This window comes from Pseudophryne corroboree, chromosome 6 (genome assembly GCF_028390025.1).
Source record: "Pseudophryne corroboree isolate aPseCor3 chromosome 6, aPseCor3.hap2, whole genome shotgun sequence".
In the NCBI taxonomy this organism is placed as follows: Eukaryota; Metazoa; Chordata; class Amphibia; order Anura; family Myobatrachidae; genus Pseudophryne; species Pseudophryne corroboree.
Window position 1 is genome coordinate 93,378,704 of NC_086449.1, and position 15,861 is coordinate 93,394,564.

Here is a 15,861-nt window from a genome sequence, read left to right on the forward strand (position 1 = left end):
TCTGGCAACTTTACAAGAAACAGAGTTTTAACTCTCAAGTTACAATGCACTGTTCTGAGGACAACAGTCATGACAAATAGAATGAAAAATGCTTTATGCTTTTTTCCCCCTAAATGGGGTAGATCTTGGATGAGTTATTTGACATCTTTACTTTTATTGCTGGTCTGAAAACTTTTATAGGTCAGGTGAATTATTAAAGCTTATCTGCAATTATAAACAGATGACACAACTCTTTCTGAAAGGTAACATTTTGATGCTATCAGTCTAGTTTGTTAGAAACAGGACTGCATCTCTCATATTGTAATGCCATGCTCCCAAAACAGACATCAATAAAAATGCCCTGTGTGAGGCTTAAACTCACGACCTTCAGATTATGAGACTGAAGCGATACCAACTGCGCTGACAAGGCAACTGTATCCTTAGATTTGGATTAGAAAAGGTGAGGCATTTTGGTTTAACAAATTTCCGATATCAGTAAAAATGTTTTCCTTGTATGACACTTTGAAGGAGATTTATTTCAGCTTCCCATATGGTCTAGCGGTAAGGATTCCTGGTTTTCACCCAGGCGGCCCGAGTTCGACTCCCGGTATGGGAATGGGATCTTGTTGTTTCTAAACAGATTCAAAAGCAGAGGAACAAAAACTAATAGTTGTAGCCAGATGTTTCCTTGTGTCTGATGTGATTCCAATTGCAGACGTGATCCACTGCTACTAATTGTGACAAGGTTTTGGGCAACTGCTGTGCCATTATCATTGGCATTATCACAGGTAAAATTTCCAGGTATTATGAAACTGTGAGAAATGGGCTCTCTGAGGACAAAAATCACAAAGAATAGAACAATGCATTATGCTCCCCTTTTCCATCATTGATTCCAGCTGCATGAAAAATAAAATAAAAAAATGTTACAAATGTGTCAAGTGATCTGAAAACACCTTTTTCATTAGTTATGGTCTAAAATCCTTTGGCGTTAAAACAAATTTACAGATGTTAAGTCCTGTTATAAAGAGAAAATTCCTTCAATCCGGACAGGTGTTCTGGCAACTTTACAAGAAACAGAGTTTTAACTCTCAAGTTACAATGCACTGTTCTGAGGACAACAGTCATGACAAATAGAATGAAAAATGCTTTATGCTTTTTTTTCCCTAAATGGGGTAGATCTTGGATGAGTTATTTGACATCTTTACTTTTATTGCTGGTCTGAAAACTTTTATAGGTCAGGTGAATTATTAAAGCTTATCTGCAATTATAAACAGATGACACAACTCTTTCTGAAAGGTAACATTTTGATGCTATCGGTCTAGTTTGTTAGAAACAGGACTGCATCTCTCATATTGTAATGCCATGCTCCCAAAACAGACATCAATAAAAATGCCCTGTGTGAGGCTTAAACTCACGACCTTCAGATTATGAGACTGAAGCGATACCAACTGCGCTGACAAGGCAACTGTAGCCTTAGATTTGGATTAGAAAAGGTGAGGCATTTTGGTTTAACAAATTTCCGATATCAGTAAAAATGTTTTCCTTGTATGAAACTTTGAAGGAGATTTATTTCAGCTTCCCATATGGTCTAGCGATAAGGATTCCTGGTTTTCACCCAGGCGGCCCGGGTTCGACTCCCGTTATGTAAATGGAATTTTATTGTTGTTTCTAAACAGATTCAAAAGCAGAGCAACAAAAACTAATAGTTGAAGCCAGATGTTTCCTTGTGTCTGATGTGGATCCACTGCTACTAATTGTGACGAGGTTTTGGGCAACTGCTGTGCCATTATCATTGGCCTTATCACAGGTAAAATTTCCAGGTATTATGAAACTGTGAGAAATGGGCTCTCTGAGGACAAAAATCACAAAGAATAGAACAATGTATTATGCTCCCCTTTTCCATTAATGATTCCAGCTGCATGAAAAATAAAATAAAAAAAATGTTACAAATGTGTCAAGTGATCTGAAAACACCTTTTCCATTAGTTATGGTCTAAAATCCTTTGGCGTTAAAACAAATTTACAGATGTTAAGTCCTGTTATAAAGAGAAAATTCCTTCAATCCGGATAGGTGTTCTGGCAACTTTACAAGAAACAGAGTTTTAACTCTCAAGTTACAATGCACTGTTCTGAGGACAACAGTCATGACAAATAGAATGAAAAATGCTTTATGCTTTTTTTCCCCTAAATGGGGTAGATCTTGGATGAGTTATTTGACATCTTTACTTTTATTGCTGGTCTGAAAACTTTTATAGGTCAGGTGAATTATTAAAGCTTATCTGCAATTATAAACAGATGGCACAACTCTTTCTGAAAGGTAACATTTTGATGCAATCAGTCTAGTTTGTTAGAAACAGGACTGCATCTCTCATATTGCAATGCCATGCTCCCAAAATAGACATCAATAAAAATGCCCTGTGTGAGGCTTGAACTCACGACCTTCAGATTATGAGACTGACGCGCTACCAACTGCGCTAACAAGGCAACTGTAGGCTTATTTTTGGATTAGAAAAGGTGAGGCATTTTGGTTTAACAAATTTCCGATATCAGTAAAAATGTTTTCCTTGTATGAAACTTTGAAGGAGATTTATTTTAGCTTCCCATATGGTCTAGCGGTAAGGATTCCTGGTTTTCACCCAGGTGGCCCGGGTTCGACTCCCGGTATGGGAATGGAACCTTATTGTTGTTTCTAAACAGATTCAAAAGCAGAGGAACAAAAACTAATAGTTGTAGCCAGATGTTTCCTTGTGTCTGATGTGATTCCAATTGCAGACGTGATCCACTGCTTCTAATTGTGACAAGGTTTTGGGCAACTGCTGTGCCATTATCATTGGCCTTATCACAGGTAAAATTTCCAGGTATTATGAAACTGTGAGAAATGGACTCTCTGACTACAAAAATCACAAAGAATAGAACAATGCATTATGCTCCCCTTTTCCATCATTGATTCCAGCTGCATGAAAAATAAAATAAAAAAATGTTACAAATGTGTCAAGTGATCTGAAAACACCTTTTCCATTAGTTATGGTCTAAAATCCTTTGGCGTTAAAACAAATTTACAGATGTTAAGTCCTGTTATAAAGAGAAAATTCCTTCAATCCGGATAGGTGTTCTGGCAACTTTACAAGAAACAGAGTTTTAACTCTCAAGTTACAATGCACTGTTCTGAGGACAACAGGCATGACAAATAGAATGAAAAATGCTTTATGCTTTTTTTCCCCTAAATGGGTACATCTTGGATGAGTTATTTGACATCTTTTCTTTTATTGCTGGTCTGAAATCTTTTATAGGTCAGGTGAATTATTAAAGCTTATCTGCAATTATAAACAGATGACACAACTCTTTCTGAAAGGTAACATTTTGATGCTATCAGTCTAGTTTGTTAGAAACAGGACTGCATCTCTCATATTGCAATGCCATGCTCCCAAAATAGACATCAATAAAAATGCCCTGTGTGAGGCTTGAACTCACGACCTTCAGATTATGAGACTGACGCGCTACCAACTGCGCTAACAAGGGAACTGTAGCCTTAGATTTGGATTAGAAAAGGTGAGGCATTTTGGTTTAACAAATTTCCGATATCAGTAAAAATGTTTTCCTTGTATGAAACTTTGAAGTAGATTTATTTCAGCTTCCCATATGGTCTAGCGGTAAGGATTCCTGGTTTTCACCCAGGCGGCCCGGGTTCGACTCACGGTATGGGAATGGAATCTTATTGTTGTTTCTAAACAGATTCAAAAGCAGAGGAACAAAAACTAATAGTTGTAGCCAGATGTTTCCTTGTGTCTGATGTGGTTCCAATTGCAGACGTGATCCACTGCTACTAATTGTGACAAGGTTTTGGGCAACTGCTGTGCCATTATCATTGGCCTTATCACAGGTAACATTTCCAGGTATTATGAAACTGTGAGAAATGGGCTCTCTGAGGACAAAAATCACAAAGAATAGAACAATGCATTATGCTCCCCTTTTTCATCATTTATTCCAGCTGCATGAAAAATAAAATAATGTTACAAATGTGTCAAGTGATTTGAAAACACCTTTTCCATTAGTTATTGTCTAAAATCCTTTGGCGTTAAAACAAATTTACAGATGTTAAGTCCTGTTATAAAGAGAAAATTCCTTAAATCCGGACAGGTGTTCTGGCAACTTTACAAGAAACAGAATTTTAACTCTCAAGTTACAATGCACTGTTCTGAGGACAACAGTCATGACAAATAGAATGAAAAATGCTTTATGCTTTTTTTCCCCTAAATGGGGTAGATCTTGGATGAGTTATTTGACATCTTTTCTTTTATTGCTGGTCTGAAATCTTTTATAGGTCAGGTGAATTATTAAAGCTTATCTGCAATTATAAACAGATGACACAACTCTTTCTGAAAGGTAACATTTTGATGCAATCAGTCTAGTTTGTTAGAAACAGGACTGCATCTCTCATATTGCAATGCCATGCTCCCAAAATAGACATCAATAAAAATGCCCTGTGTGAGGCTTGAACTCACGACCTTCAGATTATGAGACTGACGTGCTACCAACTGCACTAACAAGGCAACTGTAGGCTTGTTTTTGGATTAGAAAAGGTGAGGCATTTTGGTTTAACAAATTTCCGATATCAGTAAAAATGTTTTCCTTGTATGAAACTTTGAAGGAGATTTATTTCAGCTTCCCATATGGTCTAGCGGTAAGGATTCTTGGTTTTCACCCAGGCGGCCCGGGTTCGACTCCCGGTATGGGAATGGAATCTTATTGTTGTTTCTAAACAGATTCAAAAGCAGAGGAACAAAAACTAATAGTTGTAGCCAGATGTTTCCTTGTGTCTGATGTGGTTCCAATTGCAGACGTGATCCACTGCTACTAATTGTAACAAGGTTTTGGGCAACTGCTGTGCCATTATCATTGGCCTTATCACAGGTAAAATTTTTCAGGTATTATGAAACTGTGAGAAATGGGCTCTCTGAGGACAAAAATCACAAAGAATAGAACAATGCATTATGCTCCCCTTTTCCATCATTGATTCCAGCTGCATGAAAAATAAAATAAAAAAATGTTACAAATGTGTCAAGTGATCTGAAAACACCTTTTCCATTAGTTATGGTCTTAAATCCTTTGGCGTTAAAACAAATTTACAGATGTTAAGTCCTGTTATAAAGAGAAAATTCCTTCAATCCGGACAGGTGTTCTGGCAACTTCACAAAAAACAGAGTTTTAACTCTCAAGTTACAATGCACTGTTCTGAGGACAACAGTCATGACAAATAGAATGAAAAATGCTTTATGCTTTTTTTCCCCTAAATGGGGTAGATCTTGGATGAGTTATTTGACATCTTTTCTTTTATTGCTGGTCTGAAAACTTTTATAGGTCAGGTGAATTATTAAAGCTTATCTGCAATTATAAACATATGACACAACTCTTTCTGAAAGGTAGCATTTTGATGCAATCAGTCTAGTTTGTTAGAAACAGGACTGCATCTCTCATATTGCAATGCCATGCTCCCAAAATAGACATCAATAAAAATGCCCTGTGTGAGGCTTGAACTCACGACCTTCAGATTATGAGACTGACGCGCTACCAACTGCGCTAACAAGGCAACTGTAGGCTTATTTTTGGATTAGAAAAGGTGAGGCATTTTGGTTTAACAAATTTCCGATATCAGTAAAACATTTTTCCTTGTATGAAACTTTGAAGGAGATTTATTTCAGCGTCCCATATGGTCTAGCAGTAAGAACTCCTGGTTTTCACCCAGGCGGCCCGGGTTCGACTCCCGGTATAGGAATGGAATCTTATTGTTGTTTCTAAACAGATTCAAAAGCAGAGGAACAAAAACTAATAGTTGTAGCCAGATGTTTCCTTGTGTCTGATGTGGTTCCAATTGCAGACGTGATCCACTGCTACTAATTGTGACAAGGTTTTGGGCAACTGCTGTGCCATTATCATTGGCCTTATCACAGGTAACATTTCCAGGTATTATGAAACTGTGAGAAATGGGCTCTCTGAGGACAAAAATCACAAAGAATAGAACAATGCATTATGCTCCCCTTTTCCATCATTGATTCCAGCTGCATGAAAAATAAAATAAAAAAATGTTACAAATGTGTCAAGTGATCTGAAAACACCTTTTCCATTAGTTATGGTCTAAAATCCTTTGGCGTTAAAACAAATTTACAGATGTTAAGTCCTGTTATAAAGAGAAAATTCCTTCAATCCGGATAGGTGTTCTGGCAACTTTACAAGAAACAGAGTTTTAACTCTCAAGTTACAATGCACTGTTCTGAGGACAACAGGCATGACAAATAGAATGAAAAATGCTTTATGCTTTTTTTCCCCTAAATGGGTACATCTTGGATGAGTTATTTGACATCTTTTCTTTTATTGCTGGTCTGAAATCTTTTATAGGTCAGGTGAATTATTAAAGCTTATCTGCAATTATAAACAGATGACACAACTCTTTCTGAAAGGTAACATTTTGATGCTATCAGTCTAGTTTGTTAGAAACAGGACTGCATCTCTCATATTGCAATGCCATGCTCCCAAAATAGACATCAATAAAAATGCCCTGTGTGAGGCTTGAACTCACGACCTTCAGATTATGAGACTGACGCGCTACCAACTGCGCTAACAAGGCAACTGTAGCCTTAGATTTGTATTAGAAAAGGTGAGGCATTTTGGTTTAACAAATTTCCGATATCAGTAAAAATGTTTTCCTTGTATGAAACTTTGAAGTAGATTTATGTCAGCTTCCCATATGGTCTAGCGGTAAGGATTCCTGGTTTTCACCCAGACGGCCCAGGTTCGACTCACGGTATGGGAATGGAATCTTATTGTTGTTTCTAAACAGATTCAAAAGCAGAGGAACAAAAACTAATAGTTGTAGCCAGATGTTTCCTTGTGTCTGATGTGGTTCCAATTGCAGACGTGATCCACTGCTACTAATTGTGACAAGGTTTTGGGCAACCGCTGTGCCATTATCATTGGCCTTATCACAGATAAAATTTCAAGGTATTATGAAACTGTGAGAAATGGGCTCTCTGAGGACAAAAATCACAAAGAATAGAACAATGCATTATGCTCCCCTTTTCCATCATTGATTCCAGCTGCATGAAAAATAAAATAAAAAAATGATACAAATGTGTCAAGTGATCTGAAAACACCTTTTCCATTAGTTATGGTCTAAAATCCTTTGGCGTTAAAACAAATTTACAGATGTTAAGTCCTGTTATAAAGAGAAAATTCCTTCAATCCGGACAGGTGTTCTGGCAACTTTACAAGAAACAGAATTTTAACTCTCAAGTTACAATGCACTGTTCTGAGGACAACAGTCATGACAAATAGAATGAAAAATGCTTTATGCTTTTTTTCCCCTAAATGGGGTAGATCTTGGATGAGTTATTTGACATCTTTTCTTTTATTGCTGGTCTGAAATCTTTTATAGGTCAGGTGAATTATTAAAGCTTATCTGCAATTATAAACAGATGACACAACTCTTTCTGAAAGGTAACATTTTGATGCAATCAGTCTAGTTTGTTAGAAACAGGACTGCATCTCTCATATTGCAATGCCATGCTCCCAAAATAGACATCAATAAAAATGCCCTGTGTGAGGCTTGAACTCACGACCTTCAGATTATGAGACTGAAGCGCTACCAACTGCGCTAACAAGGCAACTGTAGGCTTGTTTTTGGATTAGAAAAGGTGAGGCATTTTGGTTTAACAAATTTCCGATATCAGTAAAAATGTTTTCCTTGTATGAAACTTTGAAGGAGATTTATTTCAGCTTCCCATATGGTCTAGCGGTAAGGTTTCTTGGTTTTCACCCAGGCGGCCCGGGTTCGACTCCCGGTATGGGAATGGAATCTTATTGTTGTTTCTAAACAGATTCAAAAGCAGAGGAACAAAAACTAATAGTTGTAGCCAGATGTTTCCTTGTGTCTGATGTGGTTCCAATTGCAGACGTGATCCACTGCTACTAATTGTAACAAGGTTTTGGGCAACTGCTGTGCCATTATCATTGGCCTTATCACAGGTAAAATTTCCAGGTATTATGAAACTGTGAGAAATGGGCTCTCTGAGGACAAAAATCACAAAGAATAGAACAATGCATTATGCTCCCCTTTTCCATCATTGATTCCAGCTGCATGAAAAATAAAATAAAAAAATGTTACAAATGTGTCAAGTGATCTGAAAACACCTTTTCCATTAGTTATGGTCTAAAATCCTTTGGCGTTAAAACAAATTTACAGATGTTAAGTCCTGTTATAAAGAGAAAATTCCTTCAATCCGGATAGGTGTTCTTGCATCTTTACAAGAAACAGAGTTTTAACTCTCAAGTTACAATGCACTGTTCTGAGGACAACAGTCATGACAAATAGAATGAAAAATGCTTTATGCTTTTTTTCCCCTAAATGGGTACATCTTGGATGAGTTATTTGACATCTTTTCTTTTATTGCTGGTCTGAAATCTTTTATAGGTCAGGTGAATTATTAAAGCTTATCTGCAATTATAAACAGATGACACAACTCTTTCTGAAAGGTAACATTTTGATGCTATCAGTCTAGTTTGTTAGAAACAGGACTGCATCTCTCATATTGCAATGCCATGCTCCCAAAATAGACATCAATAAAAATGCCCTGTGTGAGGCTTGAACTCACGACCTTCAGATTATGAGACTGACGCGCTACCAACTGCGCTAACAAGGTAACTGTAGCCTTAGATTTGTATTAGAAAAGGTGAGGCATTTTGGTTTAACAAATTTCCGATATCAGTAAAAATGTTTTCCTTGTATGAAACTTTGAAGTAGATTTATGTCAGCTTCCCATATGGTCTAGCGGTAAGGATTCCTGGTTTTCACCCAGGCGGCCCAGGTTCGACTCACGGTATGGGAATGGAATCTTATTGTTGTTTCTAAACAGATTCAAAAGCAGAGGAACAAAAACTAATAGTTGTAGCCAGATGTTTCCTTGTGTCTGATGTGGTTCCAATTGCAGACGTGATCCACTGCTACTAATTGTGAGAAGGTTTTGGGCAACCGCTGTGCCATTATCATTGGCCTTATCACAGATAAAATTTCAAGGTATTATGAAACTGTGAGAAATGGGCTCTCTGAGGACAAAAATCACAAAGAATAGAACAATGCATTATGCTCCCCTTTTCCATCATTGATTCCAGCTGCATGAAAAATAAAATAAAAAAATGTTACAAATGTGTCAAGTGATCTGAAAACACCTTTTCCATTAGTTATGGTCTAAAATCCTTTGGCGTTAAAACAAATTTACAGATGTTAAGTCCTGTTATAAAGAGAAAATTCCTTCAATCCGGACAGGTGTTCTGGCAACTTCACAAAAAACAGAGTTTTAACTCTCAAGTTACAATGCACTGTTCTGAGGACAACAGTCATGACAAATAGAATGAAAAATGCTTTATGCCTTTTTTTCCCCTAAATGGGGTAGATCTTGGATGAGTTATTTGACATCTTTTCTTTTATTGCTGGTCTGAAAACTTTTATAGGTCAGGTGAATTATTAAAGCTTATCTGCAATTATAAACAGATGACACAACTCTTTCTGAAAGGTAGCATTTTGATGCAATCAGTCTAGTTTGTTAGAAACAGGACTGCATCTCTCATATTGCAATGCCATGCTCCCAAAATAGACATCAATAAAAATGCCCTGTGTGAGGCTTGAACTCACGACCTTCAGATTATGAGACTGACGCGCTACCAACTGCGCTAACAAGGCAACTGTAGGCTTATTTTTGGATTAGAAAAGGTGAGGCATTTTGGTTTAACAAATTTCCGATATCAGTAAAAATGTTTTCCTTGTATGAAACTTTGAAGGAGATTTATTTCAGCGTCCCATATGGTCTAGCGGTAAGGACTCTTGGTTTTCACCCAGGCGGCCCGGGTTCGACTCCCAGTATAGGAATGGAATCTTATTGTTGTTTCTAAACAGATTCAAAAGCAGAGGAACAAAAACTAATAGTTGTAGCCAGATGTTTCCTTGTGTCTGATGTGGTTCCAATTGCAGACGTGATCCACTGCTACTAATTGTGACAAGGTTTTGGGCAACTGCTGTGCCATTATCATTGGCCTTATCACAGGTAACATTTCCAGGTATTATGAAACTGTGAGAAATGGGCTCTCTGAGGACAAAAATCACAAAGAATAGAACAATGCATTATGCTCCCCTTTTCCATCTTTGATTCCAGCTGCATGAAAAATAATATAAAAAAATGTTACAAATGTGTCAAGTGATCTGAAAACACCTTTTCCATTAGTTATGGTCTAAAATCCTTTGGCGTTAAAACAAATTTACAGATGTTAAGTCCTGTTATAAAGAGAAAATTCCTTCAATCCGTATAGGTGTTCTGGCAACTTTACAAGAAACAGAGTTTTAACTCTCAAGTTACAATGCACTGTTCTGAGGACAACAGGCATGACAAATAGAATGAAAAATGCTTTATGCTTTTTTTCCCCTAAATGGGTACATCTTGGGTGAGTTATTTGACATCTTTTCTTTTATTGCTGGTCTGAAATCTTTTATAGGTCAGGTGAATTATTAAAGCTTATCTGCAATTATAAACAGATGACACAACTCTTTCTGAAAGGTAACATTTTGATGCTATCAGTCTAGTTTGTTAGAAACAGGACTGCATCTCTCATATTGCAGTGCCATGCTCCCAAAATAGACATCAATAAAAATGCCCTGTGTGAGGCTTGAACTCACGACCTTCAGATTATGAGACTGACGCGCTACCAACTGCGCTAACAAGGGAACTGTAGCCTTAGATTTGGATTAGAAAAGGTGAGGCATTTTGGTTTAACAAATTTCCGATATCAGTAAAAATGTTTTCCTTGTATGAAACTTTGAAGTAGATTTATTTCAGCTTCCCATATGGTCTAGCGGTAAGGATTCCTGGTTTTCACCCAGGCGGCCCGGGTTCGACTCACGGTATGGGAATGGAATCTTATTGTTGTTTCTAAACAGATCCAAAGCAGAGGAACAAAAACTAATAGTTGTAGCCAGATGTTTCCTTGTGACTGATGTGGTTCCAATTGCAGACGTGATCCACTGCTACTAATTGTGACAAGGTTTTGGGCAACCGCTGTGCCATTATCATTGGCCTTATCACAGGTAAAATTTCCAGGTATTATGTAAAATTGAGAAATGGGCTCTCTGAGGACAAAAATCACAAAGAATAGAACAATGCATTATGCTCCCCTTTTCCATCATTTATTCCAGCTGCATGAAAAATAAAATAAAAAAATGTTACAAATGTGTCAAGTGATCTGAAAACACCTTTTCCATTAGTTATGGTCTAAAATCCTTTGGCGTTAAAACAAATTTACAGATGTTAAGTCCTGTTATAAAGAGAAAATTCCTTCAATCCGGACAGGTGTTCTGGCAACTTTACAAGAAACAGAGTTTTAACTCTCAAGTTACAATGCACTGTTCTGAGGACAACAGTCATGACAAATAGAATGAAAAATGCTTTATGCTTTTTTTCCCCTAAATGGGGTAGATCTTGGATGAGTTATTTGACATCTTTTCTTTTATTGCTGGTCTGAAAACTTTTATAGGTCAGGTGAATTATTAAAGCTTATCTGCAATTATAAACAGATGACACAACTCTTTCTGAAAGGTAACATTTTGATGCAATCAGTCTAGTTTGTTAGAAACAGGACTGCATCTCTCATATTGCAATGCTATGCTCCCAAAATAGACATCAATAAAAATGCCCTGTGTGAGGCTTGAACTCACAACCTTCAGATTATGAAACTGACGCGCTACCAACTGCGCTAACAAGGCAACTGTAGGCTTATTTTTGGATTAGAAAAGGTGAGGCATTTTGGTTTAACAAATTTCCGATATCAGTAAAAATGTTTTCCTTGTATGAAACTTTGAAGGAGATTTATTTCAGCTTCCCATATGGTCTAGCGGTAAGGATTCTTGGTTTTCACCCAGGCGGCCCGGGTTCGACTCCCGGTATGGGAATAGAATCTTATTGTTGTTTCTAAACAGATTCAAAAGCAGAGGAACAAAAACTAATAGTTGTAGCCAGATGTTTCCTTGTGTCTGATGTGGTTCCAATTGCAGACGTGATCCACTGCTACTAATTGTGACAAGGTTTTGGGCAACTGCTGTGCCATTATCATTGGCCTTATCACAGGTAAAATTTCCAGGTATTATGAAACTGTGAGAAATGGGCTGAGGACAAAAATCACAAAGAATAGAACAATGCATTATGCTCCCCTTTTCCATCATTGATTCCAGCTGCATGAAAAATAAAATAAAAAAATGTTACAAATGTGTCAAGTGATCTGAAAACACCTTTTCCATTAGTTATGGTCTAAAATCCTTTGGCGTTAAAACAAATTTACAGATGTTAAGTCCTGTTATAAAGAGAAAATTCCTTCAATCCGGATAGGTGTTCTGGCAACTCTACAAGAAACAGAGTTTTAACTCTCAAGTTACAATGCACTGTTCTGAGGACAACAGGCATGACAAATAGAATGAAAAATGCTTTATGCTTTTTTTCCCCTAAATGGGTACATCTTGGATGAGTTATTTGACATCTTTTCTTTTATTGCTGGTCTGAAATCTTTTATAGGTCAGGTGAATTATTAAAGCTTATCTGCAATTATAAACAGATGACACAACTCTTTCTGAAAGGTAACATTTTGATGCAATCAGTCTAGTTTGTTAGAAACAGGACTGCATCTCTCATATTGCAATGCCATGCTCCCAAAATAGACATCAATAAAAATGCCCTGTGTGAGGCTTGAACTCACGACCTTCAGATTATGAGACTGACGCGCTACCAACTGCGATAACAAGGCAACTGTAGGCTTGTTTTTGGATTAGAAAAGGTGAGGCATTTTGGTTTAACAAATTTCCGATATCAGTAAAAATGTTTTCCTTCTATGAAACTTTGAAGTAGATTTATTTCAGCTTCCCATATGGTCTAGCGGTAAGGATTCCTGGTTTTCACCCAGGCGGCCCGGGTTCGACTCACGGTATGGGAATGGAATCTTATTGTTGTTTCTAAACAGATTCAAAAGCACAGGAACAAAAACTAATAGTTGTAGCCAGATGTTTCCTTGTGACTGATGTGGTTCCAATTGCAGACGTGATCCACTGCTACTAATTGTGACAAGGTTTTGGGCAACCGCTGTGCCATTATCATTGGCCTTATCACAGGTAAAATTTCCAGGTATTATGTAAAATTGAGAAATGGGCTCTCTGAGGACAAAAATCACAAAGAATAGAACAATGCATTATGCTCCCCTTTTCCATCATTTATTCCAGCTGCATGAAAAATAAAATAAAAAAATGTTACAAATGTGTCAAGTGATCTGAAAACACCTTTTCCATTAGTTATGGTCTAAAATCCTTTGGCGTTAAAACAAATTTACAGATGTTAAGTCCTGTTATAAAGAGAAAATTCCTTCAATCCGGACAGGTGTTCTGGCAACTTTACAAGAAACAGAGTTTTAACTCTCAAGTTACAATGCACTGTTCTGAGGACAACAGTCATGACAAATAGAATGAAAAATGCTTTATGCTTTTTTTCCCCTAAATGGGGTAGATCTTGGATGAGTTATTTGACATCTTTTCTTTTATTGCTGGTCTGAAAACTTTTATAGGTCAGGTGAATTATTAAAGCTTATCTGCAATTATAAACAGATGACACAACTCTTTCTGAAAGGTAACATTTTGATGCAATCAGTCTAGTTTGTTAGAAACAGGACTGCATCTCTCATATTGCAATGCTATGCTCCCAAAATAGACATCAATAAAAATGCCCTGTGTGAGGCTTGAACTCACAACCTTCAGATTATGAAACTGACGCGCTACCAACTGCGCTAACAAGGCAACTGTAGGCTTATTTTTGGATTAGAAAAGGTGAGGCATTTTGGTTTAACAAATTTCCGATATCAGTAAAAATGTTTTCCTTGTATGAAACTTTGAAGGAGATTTATTTCAGCTTCCCATATGGTCTAGCGGTAAGGATTCTTGGTTTTCACCCAGGCGGCCCGGGTTTGACTCCCGGTATGGGAATGGAATCTTATTGTTGTTTCTAAACAGATTCAAAAGCAGAGGAACAAAAACTAATAGTTGTAGCCAGATGTTTCCTTGTGTCTGATGTGGTTCCAATTGCAGACGTGATCCACTGCTACTAATTGTGACAAGGTTTTGGGCAACTGCTGTGCCATTATCATTGGCCTTATCACAGGTAAAATTTCCAGGTATTATGAAACTGTGAGAAATGGGCTGAGGACAAAAATCACAAAGAATAGAACAATGCATTATGCTCCCCTTTTCCATCATTGATTCCAGCTGCATGAAAAATAAAATAAAAAAATGTTACAAATGTGTCAAGTGATCTGAAAACACCTTTTCCATTAGTTATGGTCTAAAATCCTTTGGCGTTAAAACAAATTTACAGATGTTAAGTCCTGTTATAAAGAGAAAATTCCTTCAATCCGGATAGGTGTTCTGGCAACTCTACAAGAAACAGAGTTTTAACTCTCAAGTTACAATGCACTGTTCTGAGGACAACAGCCATGACAAATAGAATGAAAAATGCTTTATGCTTTTTTCCCCCTAAATGGGTACATCTTGGATGAGTTATTTGACATCTTTTCTTTTATTGCTGGTCTGAAATCTTTTATAGGTCAGGTGAATTATTAAAGCTTATCTGCAATTATAAACAGATGACACAACTCTTTCTGAAAGGTAACATTTTGATGCAATCAGTCTAGTTTGTTAGAAACAGGACTGCATCTCTCATATTGCAATGCCATGCTCCCAAAATAGACATCAATAAAAATGCCCTGTGTGAGGCTTGAACTCACGACCTTCAGATTATGAGACTGACGCGCTACCAACTGCGCTAACAATGCAACTGTAGGCTTGTTTTTGGATTAGAAAAGGTGAGGCATTTTGGTTTAACAAATTTCCGATATCAGTAAAAATGTTTTCCTTGTATGAAACTTTGAAGTAGATTTATTTCAGCTTCCCATATGGTCTAGCGGTAAGGATTCCTGGTTTTCACCCAGGCGGCCCGGGTTCGACTCACGGTATGGGAATGGAATCTTATTGTTGTTTCTAAACAGATTCAAAAGCACAGGAACAAAAACTAATAGTTGTAGCCAGATGTTTCCTTGTGACTGATGTGGTTCCAATTGCAGACGTGATCCACTGCTACTAATTGTGACAAGGTTTTCGGCAACCGCTGTGCCATTATCATTGGCCTTATCACAGGTAAAATTTCCAGGTATTATGTAAAATTGAGAAATGGGCTCTCTGAGGACAAAAATCACAAAGAATAGAACAATGCATTATGCTCCCCTTTTCCATCATTTATTCCAGCTGCATGAAAAATAAAATAAAAAAATGTTACAAATGTGTCAAGTGATCTGAAAACACCTTTTCCATTAGTTATGGTCTAAAATCCTTTGGCGTTAAAACAAATTTACAGATGTTAAGTCCTGTTATAAAGAGAAAATTCCTTCAATCCGGACAGGTGTTCTGGCAACTTTACAAGAAACAGAGTTTTAACTCTCAAGTTACAATGCACTGTTCTGAGGACAACAGTCATGACAAATAGAATGAAAAATGCTTTATGCTTTTTTCCCCCTAAATGGGGTAGATCTTGGATGAGTTATTTGACATCTTTTCTTTTATTGCTGGTCTGAAAACTTTTATAGGTCAGGTGAATTATTAAAGCTTATCTGCAATTATAAACAGATGACACAACTCTTTCTGAAAGGTAACATTTTGATGCAATCAGTCTAGTTTGTTAGAAACAGGACTGCATCTCTCATATTGCAATGCCATGCTCCCAAAATAGACATCAATAAAAATGCCCTGTGGGAGGCTTAAACT

The 15,861-nt window shown here is 37.2% G+C and overlaps 26 non-coding genes across 26 annotated transcripts; 11 read left to right on the forward strand and 15 right to left on the reverse strand.

Annotated features, from left to right (window-relative positions):
- Positions 1-336: 336 nt before the first annotated feature.
- Positions 337-409, reverse strand: TRNAM-CAU (transfer RNA methionine (anticodon CAU)). Its single transcript has one exon. It is a non-coding gene; the product is annotated as a tRNA-Met (tRNA).
- Positions 410-523: 114 nt separating this feature from the next.
- Positions 524-595, forward strand: TRNAE-UUC (transfer RNA glutamic acid (anticodon UUC)). Its single transcript has one exon. It is a non-coding gene; the product is annotated as a tRNA-Glu (tRNA).
- A 774-nt stretch (positions 596-1,369) lies between these two features.
- On the reverse strand, positions 1,370-1,442 carry TRNAM-CAU (transfer RNA methionine (anticodon CAU)). Its single transcript has one exon. It is a non-coding gene; the product is annotated as a tRNA-Met (tRNA).
- A 947-nt stretch (positions 1,443-2,389) lies between these two features.
- TRNAM-CAU (transfer RNA methionine (anticodon CAU)) lies at positions 2,390-2,462 on the reverse strand. The gene has a single exon. It is a non-coding gene; the product is annotated as a tRNA-Met (tRNA).
- A 114-nt stretch (positions 2,463-2,576) lies between these two features.
- TRNAE-UUC (transfer RNA glutamic acid (anticodon UUC)) lies at positions 2,577-2,648 on the forward strand. Its single transcript has one exon. It is a non-coding gene; the product is annotated as a tRNA-Glu (tRNA).
- Positions 2,649-3,424: 776 nt separating this feature from the next.
- On the reverse strand, positions 3,425-3,497 carry TRNAM-CAU (transfer RNA methionine (anticodon CAU)). The gene has a single exon. It is a non-coding gene; the product is annotated as a tRNA-Met (tRNA).
- A 114-nt stretch (positions 3,498-3,611) lies between these two features.
- TRNAE-UUC (transfer RNA glutamic acid (anticodon UUC)) lies at positions 3,612-3,683 on the forward strand. Its single transcript has one exon. It is a non-coding gene; the product is annotated as a tRNA-Glu (tRNA).
- Positions 3,684-4,455: 772 nt separating this feature from the next.
- Positions 4,456-4,528, reverse strand: TRNAM-CAU (transfer RNA methionine (anticodon CAU)). The gene has a single exon. It is a non-coding gene; the product is annotated as a tRNA-Met (tRNA).
- Positions 4,529-4,642: 114 nt separating this feature from the next.
- On the forward strand, positions 4,643-4,714 carry TRNAE-UUC (transfer RNA glutamic acid (anticodon UUC)). The gene has a single exon. It is a non-coding gene; the product is annotated as a tRNA-Glu (tRNA).
- A 778-nt stretch (positions 4,715-5,492) lies between these two features.
- Positions 5,493-5,565, reverse strand: TRNAM-CAU (transfer RNA methionine (anticodon CAU)). Its single transcript has one exon. It is a non-coding gene; the product is annotated as a tRNA-Met (tRNA).
- A 962-nt stretch (positions 5,566-6,527) lies between these two features.
- Positions 6,528-6,600, reverse strand: TRNAM-CAU (transfer RNA methionine (anticodon CAU)). The gene has a single exon. It is a non-coding gene; the product is annotated as a tRNA-Met (tRNA).
- A 963-nt stretch (positions 6,601-7,563) lies between these two features.
- On the reverse strand, positions 7,564-7,636 carry TRNAM-CAU (transfer RNA methionine (anticodon CAU)). Its single transcript has one exon. It is a non-coding gene; the product is annotated as a tRNA-Met (tRNA).
- A 114-nt stretch (positions 7,637-7,750) lies between these two features.
- On the forward strand, positions 7,751-7,822 carry TRNAE-UUC (transfer RNA glutamic acid (anticodon UUC)). Its single transcript has one exon. It is a non-coding gene; the product is annotated as a tRNA-Glu (tRNA).
- Positions 7,823-8,598: 776 nt separating this feature from the next.
- Positions 8,599-8,671, reverse strand: TRNAM-CAU (transfer RNA methionine (anticodon CAU)). Its single transcript has one exon. It is a non-coding gene; the product is annotated as a tRNA-Met (tRNA).
- Positions 8,672-9,635: 964 nt separating this feature from the next.
- TRNAM-CAU (transfer RNA methionine (anticodon CAU)) lies at positions 9,636-9,708 on the reverse strand. The gene has a single exon. It is a non-coding gene; the product is annotated as a tRNA-Met (tRNA).
- Positions 9,709-9,822: 114 nt separating this feature from the next.
- Positions 9,823-9,894, forward strand: TRNAE-UUC (transfer RNA glutamic acid (anticodon UUC)). Its single transcript has one exon. It is a non-coding gene; the product is annotated as a tRNA-Glu (tRNA).
- Positions 9,895-10,670: 776 nt separating this feature from the next.
- On the reverse strand, positions 10,671-10,743 carry TRNAM-CAU (transfer RNA methionine (anticodon CAU)). The gene has a single exon. It is a non-coding gene; the product is annotated as a tRNA-Met (tRNA).
- Positions 10,744-10,857: 114 nt separating this feature from the next.
- On the forward strand, positions 10,858-10,929 carry TRNAE-UUC (transfer RNA glutamic acid (anticodon UUC)). The gene has a single exon. It is a non-coding gene; the product is annotated as a tRNA-Glu (tRNA).
- Positions 10,930-11,705: 776 nt separating this feature from the next.
- Positions 11,706-11,778, reverse strand: TRNAM-CAU (transfer RNA methionine (anticodon CAU)). Its single transcript has one exon. It is a non-coding gene; the product is annotated as a tRNA-Met (tRNA).
- Positions 11,779-11,892: 114 nt separating this feature from the next.
- Positions 11,893-11,964, forward strand: TRNAE-UUC (transfer RNA glutamic acid (anticodon UUC)). Its single transcript has one exon. It is a non-coding gene; the product is annotated as a tRNA-Glu (tRNA).
- A 772-nt stretch (positions 11,965-12,736) lies between these two features.
- Positions 12,737-12,809, reverse strand: TRNAM-CAU (transfer RNA methionine (anticodon CAU)). The gene has a single exon. It is a non-coding gene; the product is annotated as a tRNA-Met (tRNA).
- Positions 12,810-12,923: 114 nt separating this feature from the next.
- On the forward strand, positions 12,924-12,995 carry TRNAE-UUC (transfer RNA glutamic acid (anticodon UUC)). The gene has a single exon. It is a non-coding gene; the product is annotated as a tRNA-Glu (tRNA).
- Positions 12,996-13,772: 777 nt separating this feature from the next.
- TRNAM-CAU (transfer RNA methionine (anticodon CAU)) lies at positions 13,773-13,845 on the reverse strand. The gene has a single exon. It is a non-coding gene; the product is annotated as a tRNA-Met (tRNA).
- Positions 13,846-13,959: 114 nt separating this feature from the next.
- Positions 13,960-14,031, forward strand: TRNAE-UUC (transfer RNA glutamic acid (anticodon UUC)). The gene has a single exon. It is a non-coding gene; the product is annotated as a tRNA-Glu (tRNA).
- A 772-nt stretch (positions 14,032-14,803) lies between these two features.
- TRNAM-CAU (transfer RNA methionine (anticodon CAU)) lies at positions 14,804-14,876 on the reverse strand. Its single transcript has one exon. It is a non-coding gene; the product is annotated as a tRNA-Met (tRNA).
- A 114-nt stretch (positions 14,877-14,990) lies between these two features.
- On the forward strand, positions 14,991-15,062 carry TRNAE-UUC (transfer RNA glutamic acid (anticodon UUC)). Its single transcript has one exon. It is a non-coding gene; the product is annotated as a tRNA-Glu (tRNA).
- Positions 15,063-15,861: the final 799 nt, after the last annotated feature.